Here is a 16,714-nt window from a genome sequence, read left to right as displayed (position 1 = left end):
CAGGCGGTGGGGGTAGACAGGTTGAGTCGGAGTGCTGCTCCATCTTTACCTGGGTGAGCATAGGCAGCCATTTAAACCTCCAAGGCTCAGATTCTTCACCCATAGAATAAGGATGATATCACTTTCCTCCCGCCAGAGGTACACCAGATACCCATCTTGTGCTTGTGGGAGTTGATTGTGCACTTGTCTTTCCGACTCTGTTTAGCGATGTCAAGTGGTGGGTTGAAATTAGCCATGTTGAAAATGTTTACATCTCAGAAATTGGCAAACCACAAATCAAGTCTTGCTTTTTTTAAGAGAGAAAGAGAGCTAGTTGTTAAACATTTATCAGCACATTAATGTCTACCTCATACACATAGAAACTAAGGGAAATAATGTCTTTATAGCTCTCTGCATAATTCCTGGCACATACGTGCTCAAAAGTTAATAACTATAATTATGTTTCATATTTTCATACAATGAAACTGATGCTCGGAGCAGTTGCATAACTTATCCTTGGCCACATAACTGCTATGTGGCAGAGACCGGCTGGTTCTGTCTGGACCACTGTCCTCTCACTACTCTTCACAGCCTCTTGGGCAGAGGTACAGGTGAGAGTGAAAGAAGTGGAGGAAACAATGTTCAGCAACTTGGCGATTCCTGGATGGAGGGGCAGGAGGGGTAGTGGAAAGGGAAGATTTGAGCATATCTGGAGGGACAATGGGACTCAGAGAGACCAAAAAGCCATTCCAGGCTGGGGAATGAAGTGAGCAGAGGCACATGGATGGGACTGAGAGTGGCCCATGGCCTGGGTGAGGTTGTTTGCCTCCCTCTTACAGCAAGCACACAATCCAAGCCAAACTTTGACTTCTTTGCAGTTCTTTCAATGTTGGCAAAGTTTTGGAGCCTGCAACAGTCTGCTTTAAACTTACACTGCCTTCCACTTAGCAATGCCATCCTCCCAAAAGCCACTATAATGTGCTCATCCTTCTTGTAGTCTCTCAGACAAACAGCTCTAGTTGTTCCAAAGTTCTCCTTCATGTCCCCAATTGCACCATTCAGTTAGAACATGTTTAGGATTAAATACAATATAACCTAATTATATTTAATGATAAGTAGTGAAGTTTTTTAAAATAAAGTCATCATTTTATTTGTCATAGTAGTAGATTTATGGACCATCTTTATCTTATTGTTTACCTCTCCCTGTGAGGTTGGTGTCATCATGCCCATATGAGAGATGAGGAAAATTAAGGCTCAGAAAAATCCAGTGACTTGACTAAGTATCCTCGGCTGGGAGGTGGCTGTAGCAGGACTCAATTTCAAATCCGTCTGACATCAAAGTTCCTATTCTTCGCACCAAGCAACCCACTCTTTTTCTGTGGCCTGTTTTGGTACACATTCAGCTTCCTGGCAACAGCCCCTGATGCTGCATACCCCCTCATCCCCCCAGGAAACCTGCAAAGAGCCCAGAATGCACACTCTGATCAAATGTTGCTCAAACTAGTAGCAGCATTTGGAAGGCACCTCATGACCTGCAGAGTTGCTCCCAGTATGAGGCACTGCCAAGTGGAAGCAAACAATACTTGTGTCCATGCTCAAGGCATTGGTGGGGATTTAGTCTCAGTGACTTGGGAGTATTAGGCTCCCAAGCGCTGCCAGCTCCAAGCAGCAGCCCCAGTGATTTCGAGCATTTGCTGCTGAGACATAGCAAGCAGATGGGAGCAAGGCAGCCTGGCCGGGGGCAGGCATCCCATGCCTGCCTCTGCGGAGTCACACCAGAGAAACAATCAGAGGACGAGGACTGAGATAACGAGCAGATGCCCACGAGCTCCTTTGGTCACCAGACAGCTGGGCCTAATAGAAAGCCCACGTGCTTGGAATCGGAAGGTGAGTTCTCCTCCTGACTACTAACGCTGGCTGCATAACCTTGAGCAAGGAATTTACCTAGAGGTCTCAGGCTCCCCGGCTGTCAAGTAGAAATAGTAAGACTTAACAGGTCTACCTCATGCAGCAGCACTGGCCATTTCAAATAGGGTCTTTCTCAACTCTGAGCTCTTCCAAGAAGCATTTTATTATTATTCCTGGACAGTGTTTTCTCCTATCTCTGAACATTTTTTTTTTTTTGAGACAAAGTCTCACTCTGTCGCCAGGCTGGAGTGCGGTGGCGTGATATTGGCTCACTTCAACCTCCGCCTCCCAGGTTCAAGCGATTCTCCAGCCTCATCCTCCCAAGTAGCTGGGACAACAGGTGCACACCACCACACCCAGCTAATTTTTGTATTTTTAGTAGAGATGGGGTTTCACCATGTTGGCCAGGATAGTCTTGATCTCTTGACCTCGTGATCCATCTGCCTCTGCCACCCGAAGTGTTGAGATTACAGGGGTGAGCCACTGTGCCCGGTCCCGTCTCTGAACTTCTGAAGAATTTGCTCAAATATTCTGGTTATAAACATACTACATGATCATTGTGGAAAACTTAGAAAATACATAAAAGAAAACAACATAAATTATTCATAATTCCATCATTCATAAATATTTTTCACATTTTGTTATCATGTTATACATATATAAATGGTTAAGATAATTTTCTACAGTTTGCATTTTTCTTTTTTATTTAATGCTATATCAAAAAATTTAAGGTCATTAAAAATATGTTTATGAGCATGATTTGTAGTCTGTAAAATATCCCATTGTATCCAAGTGCCAATCCATTTAATCCTTCCCCTATTGTTGAACATTTAGAAGGCTTCCAATATTTTGATATTATAAATTGTATTTCACAAACATCTTTCTTCATAAAGCTTTTTTCTTCCCCATCTTTGATCATTCACTTAGATTTCTAGAAATGAAACCATCTTCTCAAAGGGTAGCAGCATTTTGAAGGCTCTTGTGGCATACGGAAATGTCGCAGCAATGTTCATTCCCATCAGCAATGTGGGCTAGGCCAACCTCCTACGGTCTTTCCATCATTTGACTATTATCCTTTTTTAAAGTCTTATTATTCTGATTCAGATAAAATAGATTCTGACTGCTGCTTCATTCAGATTTTTTAAATTACTTGTTAGGTATTCTGCTCATTTTCATGATGGGCTTAATTCTGCTTCACAGATCTGCTTGTGTCTTCCATTGCATCCACCTGTACATCTATCTAATCTCTGAGAAACAAGGCCTGAACCCACAGTGGTGGACTGCACCAAAATGCCTTCTCTGGCCCCTGTTCAGATGTCCCAGTAGGGTCCCATCACTTTCCAACCTCACCCAGTCTGTCTTGTGGTGTGCCTGGCTCTTTCCTCACCGACTCAGGATCTTTAAAGGCCTCCAGGGCCACATCACACAGCAGGACCTGGCAGCCAAGACAGTGAATTGCGATGGCTTATGAGCCTTCCCACCTACTAAACAGAAAGCTTCTTGAGAGGCTCTCTGTATCCATTAGCTCTCAGTGTAGGGGACACTATTCCCTATCTTTCTCTGTGTTAGCAAGCCTTGGCCCACAATAGGAATCTTCAATCCCAAACCCCCCCCTAGAAGTACCAGTTAGGAGCATACATCCTTTCCTCCATTTCCCAGTCACTCGTGACAGTGTGTGAGATAGGAAAGACTGGCAGGAAGGAGCTGGGCGTGTGCACAAGTCAAGCTAGTCTCCGGGACTCTGTCAAGTGAGACTGCCTGACCTCAAGATGCCTGTCCTTCTCCATGCCTAAGACTACGAGGTGATCCTATCAATGCAGGCTTCTCTCCCATGGCTTGTGCCAATGTCAGCACAGTTCAGAGAGGATGAGGAGCAGAAAGGCCCCAAATGACCTCAGATGCAAGCGTTTTCTCTCTGCTCTCCAACCTTACCACCCATAATGCTGATGTTTCGGTTTCTCCCTAACTTGCTGGTACAGGAGTCATTAAGAGAAAGGAAAGAGAACTCTTGGCACCCCAGGTTCTGCAACACTCACAAAGGTGGCTTTGTGTAGGGAAAGGCCGCATCAGTGGTCTTGCCACCCTCTTCTAGAACTAAGTGAGAGTGCTCTGGAATTAACAAATAAGTAATTTCTAAAATCCACGAAATTAACTTTTTATCTTAGACTATTGTTTCTCAAATTTATTTCTAGATTTTGTGGGCTATGATTGGCATGCATATGTAAAAAATAAAACTTTGTGATCAATTTCCATTAGAAGAACTTTGTAAAACAAAGTTAATAGGTTTGTTACCCACGAGACTTCTCGGAGTCTTTAATATACTAATATATGTTGTGAATCTTCAAGAAAAGTTTGAGACATGTGTTTCACAAACATCTTTGACTTCTGAACTCTTTACTGGTTACCTCATATAGAACTAGGGTTCAAGAGAGCATGACTTGGGAACCCTACATTATGCTTTACACTTCCATCCACCATATGTGTATGATATTTCGCAGGAGAAACATCATAAACCTCTAGTAGGAAAGCAAGCTCTGGCCCAGTCTCTCCCTGAATCAATTCTCTTTCTATCCAAGTCCTAGCACAGGCTCTGGGACTGAGTCTGCTTAGATAATATAGGGCAGAGGTCAACAAACTTTGTCTTGTAAAGAGCCAAATAACAAATATTTTAGGTTTGGCAGGCCATACAGTATCTGTTGCAACTATTCACCTCTCTATTCCTGCTTGAAAGTAGCCACAGATAATACTCAAATGGGCATGGCAGTGTTCTAGTAAAACTTTATCCACAAAAACAGACTGCAGGTCACATTTGGCTCAGGGACCATAGTTTGCTGACCGTTGTTGTAGGGCATCTCAGACTCGGGAGGAAGGGCCCCTGGGGACTGAGTCTGAAGAAGTAAGTTGTGATAGGAGAAGTCATGACAACCCTCCAAGGGGAGCCCAGTGACCCACCCTTGGACAAGAAAGCATTTCCTGAAGCCTGCCACAGTGCAAATGATGGGTAAACAGTCATTTTCCCTCCCTGCTTTGGGGTTCAGCAGGTATAGCTGCCTTCAATACTCAATGCTACCAGTGTGTGATCATAAAAAGTTTCTAAAACGTGAAATGTCCACGGGAAGCCACATGGGGCCTTGTGTGAAATCCCCAGCATTCCTCAAGAAGTGGATTTATTTAGGTGAACTGAGGGTCAGTGGCCTCGTCTGAACCAGGATGCTTAATTAGAGAGCAGCTGCTGCAAACTCAGGCAGGAGAACAGGACCAAGTGTCTGCCTGCATTCCATGTGCCATTCTTACTCCTGAGTCTACTGTAGGGGAATGTGCAGGGAATGCAAGGACTGCCAGCAATGTAACCCCCAGAGCACTGGGCCACGTGGACTGAACAGGCTTCGGAGATAACAAAACAAGCGCCATTATCTATAAGTCAGGCCTTATCTTCCAACCTGTGATGGAGGGAACCATGGAGTGCCATCACTCAGAATCAAGGGCTTTGTCAGCAGTGTGATGGGGCTAGCACAGAGGGGTGTGACTGCAGACAAAACCAGCTAGGAAAGCTTCCTGAGGGACTCAAAAAACCCCTCCTCACCCAGAAATTAATCCCAGGTGCCTGACCACAGCTAGACACCCATCACTTCTTCTTTTTTTTTTTTTTAGATCGAATCTCACTCTGTCGCCCAGGCTGGAGTGCAGTGGCCCAATCTTGGTTCACTGCAACCTCCACCTCCTGGGTTCAAGGAGTTCTCCTGCCTCAGCCTCCTGAGTAGCTGAGATTATAGGTACATGCCACCACAGCCGGCTAATTTTTTTGTATTTTTAATAGAGACAGGGTTCCACCATGTTTGCCAGGCTGGTCTCGAACTCCTGACCTCAGGTGATCCACCCGCCTCAGCCTCCTAAAGTGCTGGGATTACAGATGTGAGCCACCACACCCAGCCACTCATCACTTCTTTAGGGAACCCCCAGTGGAACCTGCCTGATCATTGGCTTATCCATGCCCTGGAGCAGATCTCATCATGACCATACACCTTGGATTTCTCTGAAGTCTTAATTTAAAATACTCTGCCCCAGGTTTGCCATGAGTCCTAATCTGTCACTCAGAAAATCTACAACTGTGACCATATTTGGGGAAATAACTAAGGTAATCTAAGGTGTGACCAACAATTTGGGAGCTAGTTCTACATAGAGAAGGCTTCCTGGGAAGTTCAAGTTGGAAGATGCAGAAATATTGAACTTCCTGGATCATCTCAAGAATCAAGAAAGACTATGGTACAAGATGTGCTGAAAAGGCCCTTATATGAGTAGACAGGGTGATCTTGGCAGAGCACCAAGAGCATCCATTAACAGTGTTTATTAATAATAATCATTATGTATTATTAATTATTATTATTAATTAATATTATTATTAATTACTATAATTAATGATTATTATTAATTACATGGTTCCCTCCATCACAGGTTGGAAGGTAAGGCCGGACTTACAGATAATGGCATTTGTTTTGCTATCTCTGAAGCCTGTTCAGTCCACGTGGCCCCGTGCTCTGGGGGTTACATTGTTGGCATTCCTTGCATTCCCTGCACATTCCCTTCACATTCCCCTATCTATTATTAATTATTATTAATAATAATATGATTAATAAATATTAATAATAGTATATTAAATATTAATAATATAGTTATAATATTAATTAAATATTAATAATATAATTAATAATAATGATAAAAATGTTTGCAGACAAGAACCAATTGAGTGCCAAGAACTTCACAATTACCCATAGACAGATAAAACTAAATCAAACCAGAGGCCTTTCCTCATCCTCTTAAACCGGCATGTATTAACTACAGTCTGTGCAGGAAGCCACTCCAGGTGATGCAGGGTGGCCAGAGAACTTGCCCTCAAAGAACTTATGACCTACTTAAGAAGTCAAGTGGTTAAATTTTAAAATTACATAATAACAGAAAAGTCCAATAATACCTATACATCAAAATAAAAACAGAACTACCATTAGGCAGTATTTTGTACCTACCAATGGGCCTGAATGGAGGAGAAAAATCTTCATGAACTGAAAGAAAGGGAAGAAGAATGAGTTTTGGCAAAGTCAGGGAAATTTCCATGAAGAATTCTCCATACGCCTTGGCTGGAAGAGACTTTCAAGATCATCCAGCCAAGAATATAATCGTTAGACATGAACCTCCTTTCTTAACCATGGTAGGCACCATTAATAGGCCATGGAGTTATTTTCAGCTAAGCCAAGAAATGCACTGTTTCAAAAAGGCAGAGCCAAACAATCAGAAATGTTACACAAAATGAAAATGCTGTCACTAGGCCTTCAACCATAGAAGAAACAGGCACAGCAACTCGAGCAACCAAGGTCTCACCCAGGAGGTTAACAAGCAAGCCAAGACTAGAGCTCAAGGCTCATGCCTCCGAATTCTGAGGCCTTTTCTGATATTGGGCAGAGGCAGTGGGCCTCTCCAGTGTGTATTATGTGTTGGAAACCCCAGATCCCCCTTGGAGAATCTCCTTTCGTGTGGCTGCTGGAACTCTTCCTTAACAGAAACCCAGGTGCTGAGAAGTCCCAGGGCAGTTCTCAGGATTGAAGAAGGAGCCTTCTTGAGGGGTGACCGCTCTTATCCCAGCACTGGCCTGAGTGGGGAGTGTGATCCCAAAGAGGAAGGGGTCCCTCCATTCTGAGGAGATCGGGATATTGAGAACGAAGGGCACCAGCGTAAAACAGCTTTGTCTGGCTCTGTAAAATGGGGTTCAAATTAGCTCCAGGAGGTAGGAGGAGCTCCCATGTGAAAGCTGCTGAATGTTGGCTGCAAGTGGCTCCCGCTACCCCTTTCTTCAGCAAGTTGCCCTCATCCCTGCCCAGGAGGTCACCCTTATCCTCTCACCTGCTCACTGGGAGATGGGTGTGAGGGCAGTATTCATTTGGAAGTTCCCTGGATGGAGCCTAAGAAAAATTAACTAGGCTCAATCAGGTTAATCTTGCAACTTCATATTTATTAAAATTAACTAGGCTCAATCAGGTTAATTTTGCAACTTCATATTTATGAAGTCAGTGGCTCTAAAACTTGAGAATGCACAAGATAGCCTGGGGGGAGAGGAGAGGAGACTTTTTTAGAAATAGACCATTGGCCCGGCACGGTGGCTCACGCCTGTAATCCCAGCAATTTAGGAGGCCTAGGCAGGTGGATCACGAGGTCAGGAGATCGAGACCATCCTGGCTAGCAGGTGAAACCCTGTCTCCACTAAAAAATACAAAAAATTAGCCGGGCGTGGTGGTGGGTGCCTGTAGTCCCAGCTACTCCCGAGGCTGAGGCAGGAGAATGGCATGAACCCAGGAGGCGGAGCTTGCAGTGAGCCGAGATCGCACCACTGCACTCCAGCCTGGGTGACAGAGCGAGACTCCATCTCAAAAAAAAAAAAAAGAAATAGACCATTAAGACTCATGCACAAGGAGAGTGAGGGTTGTAGTGAAAACAGTCTAGTCCCAAGGAATGCCTCAACAACAGAACTGGCTGCCAGTGGTTCCTACAGTCAAGGCCAAACTCCTAAACCATGACCTTCAAGGCCACCCCCCTACATCTTTACCCCACTCTCTCCTTCGCTGTCTGTACTCCCATCACAAGGAACTGAAGAGAGCCTCACTGACTTCCACATCAAGGCCCTCACAGAAGCTGTTTCCTCTGCAGGGAAAACTCTGACCCCACTCTCAACCCAGTTCATTTCTACTTCATATCTTCTTTCAGGGGCCTTCCATGATACCTCCTCCCCATAGCAGACTAGGCCCTGCCGTGAAAAAACACACTTGTGTGATGACATGTATGATGATTTTCCCACTGCCTGCCTCCTCTGAGCTGTAAACTGCCTGGAAGTATGGACAGTCTGTTTTTACTCACAGTTTTAGCCCTGTGCCTGGCACCAGGCAGGCACCCAATAATAATTGTTTGGCCAAGTGGTCTTGCCATTGTGCCATTGTTCTTGCAAGTGGCATACCATTCCTACAATATTTATTGAGTATATACTGTGGTGTTTGCCAGGCCCGGGACTAGGTTCTGAGTATATGAGGATGGATCAGACGTCTGCCATACTCTTTCTAGCACATATCGGACTGTAGATATTTGGCCTGTAGACACCAAGGCCTTTTAACACGACCTGTTGGAAATTTCAAATGTTGAAACATACTCTCACCCAGGAATGGGGAGGAACTTTCATTCTAAGGCAAGGTAATACATCTAGACCCCCCTAAGGATGTTCCCTCCTCCACCCCATTTGTCATCACAAAAGGATGGTTTAGGCAGATGTGTGATTGTGCTAGGATGTTGGTAAAATTGGGACAGAACCAGAAAGTTTGGCTCCTAATAGGTTGGTAAAATGCTGTCTCTCTACATCAGGCTTGGACTAGAACTTGCTTAAACACCTGTGATATATCAAATGCCAAGAGACAAAAACATTTCTAAGAATTCTTCCTGCTTGACAATGGCTTATTTTAATTTTAAGCTGCCCTAGACCATGACCATCCACAAGACACTTGTGGTATCACACAGTACTCGTGCAATCTAAGTAATTTTACTATCAGGAAGTGTATAAATCATTGTTCTTTCTTATATCACTTTATAGCTTTTGACTATCTAAATAGGTAAGCTCATTTCTTCTAGAACCATAAATGAAGCATCCTTGCTAAGTATGAAATTAAGAAACAAAGAGTACAGTACCCCTCTCCCCAAGAAGGGGTGAGCATGGAAAGCTGGGAAGAGGAGACATGGAAAGACTACAGGAACTCTGGTGGACATAGGTGTGTGAGTACCTCCCACCCACAAAGGAGAGTGCCCTGTGAAAAAAGCTGACTGCTGTGGTTGCCAGGAAGATAAACCCATGGCAGCTGAGGAATATGAGAGTGGGCAGGGACTTGGGCATCAGACTAGCCTCAGATGCCTCAGCAAAGGCTGGCCTTCTGGGAAAGAAGAGGAGGTGACTGCCTTTGGGATTGGAGGAGGAGGTGCAATGGGAAGGCCCCCTCTTCCCAAACACCTGTCTCTCTGGTCTATATCAGAGCCTGAAACTGCCCTTACACACTCCTTTGGGCTAAGGCTCCAAGGGTCTTCATTCAGACATTATCTTGGAGTACACCAGAGGAAGTCATTATATTCTGGTAAACCAATGATCTTCGATTGTCTGTACAGTAAACACACCTAGGGTTATTTTAAAAATCCAGGACCCAGGCCACACCAGACCAATTACATTAGAATCTCTGGGGCAAGGGCTCAGGCTTGAGTATTTTTTAACTCCCTAGGTGATTCTAATGTACAGTTGGGTGAGAACAATATCTTGATGAATATTAGCTTCTTAGGCACAGTCTAAGAGCAAGGGGATGGCACATAGGTGTGGAGGAAGCGCTGGGTGCCAGGTGCCCCATAGATATACTCAAGCCTCATCCTCATCCTCGCAACAGATGTAAAAGGGGGTCTTTATTATCCTCATATCTATAATAAGAGGTCTAGAGCTTGGGGAAGTGAAGTAGCAGTGTGGGTGTCAGCATCAATGCCTGTGCTTTTGGTGTTATATTCAAGAAATCATTGCTAAGATTGATGTCAAGAAGGTTTCCCTTATGTTTCCTTCTAGGAGTTTTACATTTTCAGGTCTTAAGCCTCTAATTTGTTTTGAGTTGATTTCGTGTAGGTGTAAGCTAAGGGTTCAGTTTTACACTTTTGTATGTACAAACTCGAAATGCCAAAAAAGACTATTATTTCCCCATTCTATAAACTTGGCACCCTTAAGATCATTCGAGCATATATTTTTGGGTTTATCACTGGGTTCTTTATTTTGGTCCATCGATCTATATGTCTGTCCTAATGCCAGGATCATACTATTTTAATTACTGTCACTTTTTAATATATTTTCTTTACTTTTATTTATTTATTTATTTATTTATTTATTATTTATTTTGAGACAGAGTCTCACTCTGTCACCAAGGATGAAGTGCAGCGGTGCAATTTCAGCTCACTACAACCTCTGCCTCCCAGGTTCAAGCAATTCTCCTGCCTCAGCCTACCGAGTAGCTGGAACTACAAGCACACGCCACCATGCCTGGCTAATTTTTAAAATACTTTTAGTAGAGATGGGGTTTGTCATGTTGACCAGGCTGGTCTCGAACTCCTGACCTCAAGTAATCTGCCTGCCTTGGCCTCCCATGGTACTGGGATTACAGGCGTGAGCCACCATGCCCGGCTGCTTTTTAATATATTTTCATATCAGGAATTGTGAGGCCTCTAGCTTTGTTCTTCTTTCTCAATATTACTTTGGCTATTTAGGGGCCTTTTATGGTTTCATATAAATGTTTTAATTAAGAAACGAATGGTACAGTGCCTTTTCTATTTCGTTTTTCTATTTTGGTTAAAAAAACATGCTATTGAGGTTTTGATGAGATATTATTAATCTGTATACCACTTTGGGTAGTATGGGCATTTTTACAGTTTTTTGTTTGTTTGTTTTTGTTTGTTTGGTTTTTTGTTGTTGTTGTTTTGGTTTTGAGGCAGAGTCTCACTCTGTTGCCCAGGCTGGAGTGCAATGGCACGTTCTTGGCTCACTGCAACCTCCGCCTCCTGGGCCCAAACGATTCTCCCAACTCAGCCTACCGAGTAGCTGGGATTATAGGTATGTGCCACCACACCCAGCTAATTTTTTGTATTTTAGTAGAGACTGGGTTTCACCATGTTGCCCAAGGTGGTTACGAACTCCTGATTTTTTATTTTTGAGTATTTTATTCCTTTTGATGTTATGGTAAATGGAATTATTTTCTTAACTTCGTTTTCAAATAGTTTGTAGTTAGTGTGTAAAAATGCAGCCTATTTTGTATGTTGACTTTGTATTTTGCAACTTTATTGAATTCATTTATTAGTACTAATGGGGCTTTGTGTGTGAAGTTTTTAGGGATTCCATATAAGATCATGTAATCTTCATATAAAATTATGTTATCTTATGTAAAAGGATATAATTTTACTCTTTCATTTCCAATTTGAATGATTTTTATTCCTTTTTCTTGCCTAATTGCTCTAGCAAGGACTTTCAGTACTATGTTGAATAGAAGTGACAATTATAGTTAACAATAATTTTTTTGTATATTTCAAAATAGCTAGAAGAGAATTGCAATGTTCCCACCAAAAAGAAAAGATAGGTGTTTGAGATTATAAATATCTCAATTACCCTGATTTGATTATTATACATTGTATACAGGTATTAAAATATCACATATACCCCAAATATATGTACAAGAATTATATAACAAGCCAAAATCACTACAGTTTCTCTGTCCTACACCCACCAGAATAGACATGTTATCAGAGTTTAAAATACCAAGAGTTGGCGAGGATTTGAGTAACTGAAACTGTCACATGTTAAAAAGAAAGAAAGAAAAAGAAGTGGCAAGAGTGAGCATCCTTGTCTTGCTTCTGCTCTTAGAAGAAAACCTTTCAGTTTTTTGTTTTTTGTTTTTTGTCATCGAATATCATGTTGGTTGTGGGCTTGCCCTATAGGGCCCTTATCATATTGAGATAAATTCCTCCTGTACCTCTTTGCTGAGAGTTTTTATCATGAAAGGGTATTGAACTTTGTCAAATGCCTTCTCTGCAGCTATTGAGATATCATGTGATTTGTATCCTTCATTCTACTAATGTGATTATCACATTAATTGATTTGTGTATATTGAGCCATCCTGACCTTCCAGGAAAAAAGTCCCACTTGATTATAGCATATGTTTCATAATTCAGTGAAAATTTTTATGTGCTATTGAATTTAGTTTGCTATTATGTTGCTATGTTTGCTATTACATTGCTATTGTGTTTGCTATTACATTTAATGGCAAAAAAACACAATTACTCTTGCACCAACTTAATGGTATTTTGTTGAGGATTTTTTCAACAATACTCATCAGGGATATTAGCCTGTGGTTTTCTTTCTTTCTTTTTTTTTTTCTTTTTTGATACAGAGTACCACTCTGTCACTCAGGCTGGAGTGCAGTGACATGATCACAGCTGACAGTAACCTCAAACTTCAGGGCTTAATTGATTCTCCTGCCTCAACCTCCTGAGGTTGCTTTTTTTGTTTTTCCTGTTTGTATTATAATGCCTTTTGTTCCTCTTTTTTTCTCTTGTTATCTTTCTTTGTGTTTCATTGACTTTTTGTAGTAATATATTTTGGGAGTTTTCTTCTTTTATGTATCTTTTATAGGTATTTTAGTGTATGGTGTATGTAATACATGCCATAATCAAGTGGGATTTTTTTTCTGGAAGGTCAGGATGGCTCAGCATTCACAAATCAATTAATGTGATACACTCCATTAGTAGAATGAAGGATACAAATCATATGATCATCTCAATAGATGTAGAGAAAGAATTTGACAAAGTTCAAACATTCTTTCATGATAAAAACTCTCAACCAAACAGGCATAGAAGCAATTTACCTCAACACAATAAGGGCGATATATGATAAACCTACATGTAAGACTATACGTGAACGCCACCATGGCTGGCTAAATTTTAAAATTTTTGTAGAGACGAGATCTTGCTATGTTGCCCAGGCTGGTCTCAAACTCCTGGTCTTAAGTGATCCTCCTGCCTTGGCCTCCCAAAGTGCTGTAATTACAGGCATGAGTACTGCACCTGGCTCCTCTTTTCTTGTAGTTTCTGTCTGGCTTTGTTATCAGCATAACGTTGGCTTCATAAAATGAGTTTGAAAGTGTTTCCTTGTTTTCAATTTTCTGGAATAGTTTGAAAAAGATTGGTGTTAATTCTTTTTTAAATGTTTGGCAGAATTTGCACTTCATACAAATAAAATTTTGAAAGCAGTAAGAAAGAAGGAACTCATCATGTGTACAGGAGCCTCTATAGGAATTTAAGCAAATTTCTCAGCAGAAACTTTGCAGGTTAGAAGGAAATGGAATGATATATTCAAAGTCCTGAAAGAAAAAAGAAAAAAAACCCTGACAACCAAGAATATTATACCCAGAAAAAGTATCCTTAAACAAATAAAGGAGAGAAAAATATTTGCCTAGACAAATAAAAGTTGAGGGAGTTCATCGCCACTAGACCTACCTGACAAGAAGGGGTTTTCCAAGTTGCAAAGAAAAGATACTAAATAGCAACATTAAAGCATATTAAAGTATAAAAGTTACTGGTAAAGGTAAATATATAGACAAATACAGAATACTATAATATTCTGTATATTATATACAGATATACAGATTATTATAATGTATATACAGATATACATAATAATATAATGTAATGGTGATATGTAAATCAATTTTAATTTCATAAAACAAAAGTATAAAAGCTAAAAGACAAAAGTACTAAAAATAACTATAAATACAAAAATTTGTTAATGGGTATACAATATAAAAAGATATAAATTGTGACATAAATAACATTAAATGTGGGAAGCATTAAGTATGAGCTTTTTTATTTGATTGAAGTTATGTTGTTTTCAGCTTAAAATAGAATTATAAATATAGGGTGTTTAATGAAAGCCTTATGGTCAGCACAAAAATAAAATATCTATAAAAAGTACACGAAAGAAAAAAAACCCAAACATATTATTACAAAAAAAATCAATGAAACACAAAGGAAGGTAACAAGAGGAAAAAAGAGAAACAAAAACATTGTAACATGAACAGAAAACAATTAACAAAATAACAAAAGCAAGTGCTTCCTTATGAATAATATCTTTAAATGGAAATGGATTAAACTCCCCAATTGAAAGAGTGACTGAATGACTAGAAAAAAAAGAACCAATTGTATGCTGTCTACAAGAGACTCACTTTAGATTTGACACACATAAATTGAAGGTAAAGGGTTGGAAAAAGATATTCCATGCAAATAGTAAACAACAGATAGCAGGGGTGGCTATATTTAATAGTAGACAAAAGAGATGTCAAGTCAAAACTGTCACAAGAGACAAAGAAGGGCATCATATAATTATAAAAGGATCAATTCATCATGAAGATATGGCAATTATAAATACATATGCATGTAACATCAGAGCACCTAAATATATACAAGAAATATTGACAAAACTGAAAGGAGATAAAGAGAGTAATGTAATAATAGTAGGAAACTTCATTACCCCAGTTTGAGTAATGGACAGAAAACCCAGATTTGAATGACACTGTGGACCAAATGGACAAACTAACATACAAAACATTTTACCCAAATGCAGCAGAATATGTATTCCTCTCAAGTGCACATGTACATTCTCCAAGATATAGTACATGTTAGGTCACAAAACAAGTCTTAAACAACTTAAAAAGACTGAAGTCATACGAAATATATTTTTCAATCACAATGGACTAAAACTAGAAATCAATAAATGAAGGAAAATGGAAAAAGTCACAAATATGTGAAAATTAAAAAACATACTACTAAATAACCAATGGGTCAAAGAAGAAATCAAAAGGTAAATCATAAAATATCTTGAGATAAACACAAAAATATATAATATACCAAAACTTATGGGATGCAGCAAAAGAAGTACTAAGAGGGAAGTTTATAGCAATAAATACACTTAAAAAGAAAAAAATCTCAAATAATCTAACTCTACCAAGCTTGTCCAACCCATGGTTCATGGGCCACATGCAGACCAGGATGGCTTTGAATGTGGCCCAACACAAATTCATAAACCTTCTTAAAACATGATGAGTTTTTTTGTGATTTTTTTTATCTCAGCAGCTATCATTAGTGTTAGTGTATTTTATGTGTGACCCAAGAAAATTCTTTTTCTTACAACATGACCCAGGTAAGCCAAAAGATTGGACACCCCTGCCTAGATCTTAACGAACCAGAAAAAGAACAAACTAACACCTAAAATAGCAGAAGGAAGGAAATAACAATTATTAGAACAGAAGTAAGTGAACTAAAGATGAGAGAAACAATAGAAGAAATGAATGAAACTAAAACTTTGCTTTTTAAGAACATAAATAAAATTGACAAACCTTTAGCTGTACCTAGCTTAGAAAAAAAAGAGAAGACTCAAATAAATAAAATCAGAAATTGAAGAAGAGACATTATAAATAAACAAGATCATAAAAACTGCTGTAAGCAATTGTATGACAATAAACTGGATAACCTAGAAAAACTGGATAAATTCCTAGAAATATAAAACATATAAAAACTGAATTAAAAAAAACAGAAACTCTGAACAGATCAATGATGTGTAAGGAAATTCCCTCGATTTTTGTTTGTCTGAGAAAATCTTTATTTCTCCTTTACTTTTGAAGGATAATTTCACAGGGTACAGAATTCTAGATTGATGGATTTTTTTTCTCTCAACACTTTAAATACTTTACTTCACTCTTTTCTTGCTCCCATGGCTTCTTTTTTCTTTTTCTTTTTATTGTAATGTATTTAAGCTATACAACATGATTTTTCATATACTTAGTGAAATGTTTACTATAGTTAAGCAAATTAATGCTTACCCATTTTTTGTGGTAAGAGTCCTAAAAATCTACTCTCAGCAAATTTTCAGTATATGATACAACATTATTATAGTCCTCATGTTGTATACTCTCTAGCCTTATTCATCCTACATATCTCAACTTTTTACCCTTTGACTACATTTCCCCATCCTCTCCCTGATAATCAGCATTTTATTCTCTGTTTCTATGTACTCAGGCTACGTGGTTTCTGAGGATAAGACAGAGTCAGATGTAATTCTTGTCTTTGCTGATCCATAAATAAGATGCTTTTTCCTCTGGATTCTTTCAAGATTTTTTCTTTATCTTTGATTTTCTGTAGTTTGAAAGTGATATGCCTAGGCATAGTTTTTCTGCCGTTT

The sequence above is a fragment of the Pongo abelii genome, chromosome 2 (genome assembly GCF_028885655.2).
Source record: "Pongo abelii isolate AG06213 chromosome 2, NHGRI_mPonAbe1-v2.0_pri, whole genome shotgun sequence".
Taxonomy (NCBI): domain Eukaryota; kingdom Metazoa; phylum Chordata; class Mammalia; order Primates; family Hominidae; genus Pongo; species Pongo abelii.
The sequence above is the reverse complement of the archived record's forward strand: the minus strand, read 5'-3'. Positions refer to the sequence as shown.